The sequence below is a fragment of the Panthera tigris genome, chromosome C1, assembly GCF_018350195.1.
Source record: "Panthera tigris isolate Pti1 chromosome C1, P.tigris_Pti1_mat1.1, whole genome shotgun sequence".
NCBI classification, from domain to species: Eukaryota; Metazoa; Chordata; class Mammalia; order Carnivora; family Felidae; genus Panthera; species Panthera tigris.
Genome location: NC_056667.1, coordinates 139,898,207 through 139,899,991, shown reverse-complemented (window position 1 = coordinate 139,899,991; position 1,785 = coordinate 139,898,207).

Here is a 1,785-nt window from a genome sequence, read left to right as displayed (position 1 = left end):
TCTTTGTCTAAATATGATTTGTCCTTTATTATCTACTTCCTGGTTTAGCTGTTTGGTTTTGTTCTTTAATGGAGATGATGAGAGCATCCAGCCTCACGTTTTCTAAACTAGTAAGCTTTGGAAGTTTTTGATTCTTCCTGGTGGTGGAAGTTTCTTGGGCAAAAGCTAAATCTGCATAGATAAGAGGTTTTTCATAACAATTTCAAATCACAAGAAGAAAATGGAGTATTACCAGACTAAGTGGTTCGATCATAGAAAAAGAGCTACGATACTGCATAAGATTAAAAAACATGGAAAAAAATTTTAAATGATAAAAGATATGGAAATGCCTTGAACTCTTTAGTAATGAGACAGTGTGAGGTAGTCTCAGGTCACACGTTTAATTCTGCTTATGAGCTTTGTTTGCTTTCTTGCCCTTTGTCCCCCAACCCATCCCTCACTTCCAGCCTCAGTCCCTAACCCAGCCATCCACCTTGGATTGCATGTTTTTGTTCAGAGGTCAGTAGGGTAGATGACCCAGGACCTAGCTATTAACAACAATTACAGGGAAGGGGGGGAAAGAGGACAAGAAAAACTGCCCTTGTTGATGGCAGCATCTCTAACACAGGGAGACAATATGAGCTTCTCCAGGGGCTTGAAAGATGTAAGCATGGAATAGCATGGAACCAAGAGTGGCCTGGGTCCCCATAAATCTAGTTGGTTCAAAGTCTTTAGCTAAAACTCTCTACATAAACATCCAAAGATATTCCATGTAGGACTTCAAAACTCAGCTTTCTGTACAGCTGAGTCACTTCATATGAAAACCGCATCCTTGTGGCTTTTTAAAAAATGGCTTTAGCAATCTTTGGGGTATAGTTCCTTGGAAATAATTCTCAGAAGCACCAACCAAGGGGAAAACCAGAGGGGCTGGCATGAATGAATGAATGAAAGAGCATTGACATAATAGGATGGCCTTAGAAAAAAGATTTAAAAAGAATTACCAAAAATGTAACTCATTCTTGTCAGTAAGCAGTAAAGGAAATAAAAGTACTTTCCTAATCCTTGGTGTTGAGTAACTTCTAGGCTTAATATCTAAATCAGGCTTGTGAGAAACTTGTTTCTCAACATCGACTGGCACAGAAAAAAAAAAAAGAAAGGAAGAAAGAAAGAAAGAAAGAAAAAGAAAAAAACAGCTAAGGTTCTGCTGACCTTGGCAGTATTTTATAGATTGTACAGTAATATTTCCCTCTAGTGAATTGTTCTTTTCCAGCGGCTTTAATTTGTTAAACCAAAAAGAAAAAAACTTTGTCTTCAGCCCTGGGCATGTATGCCTTCCTTTTCTCCTCTGACTTCTTGCTTCAGCAAACATTTATTCTAAGCATTCTGTGAACATTCCTTTCTATTGATTAATGATCATGATTAATGCCTCTTTAAATACTAAAAGGTGATTTTCAAACTTTGAGTAAGACTTTGTGTCTCTCTCACTTCTATTAATCTTTTCTAGGAATAGTTGCTTGGAAGATTCTGGTCTTTTAGAAAATGTGCCTCAAATGCAAATTTAGAAATAACCCAGGGAAGTATTTTTTATTAAAAGGAATAAAAAAAAAAAAAAGCCTCATTTCCTTAAGACTCCTGAAACTCTGAGAGCTTCACATTCTCTTTTGGATGGATTATTTTGACATTAGTATTCTGTTTTAAATCTGCCAGTTTTTACTGATGTCATTCTTTCATTGACCACACATTTTTGAGTACCAACTATGTGCCTGGCACTTTCCTAGACTTGGAACATAATCACTGCTAGAAAAA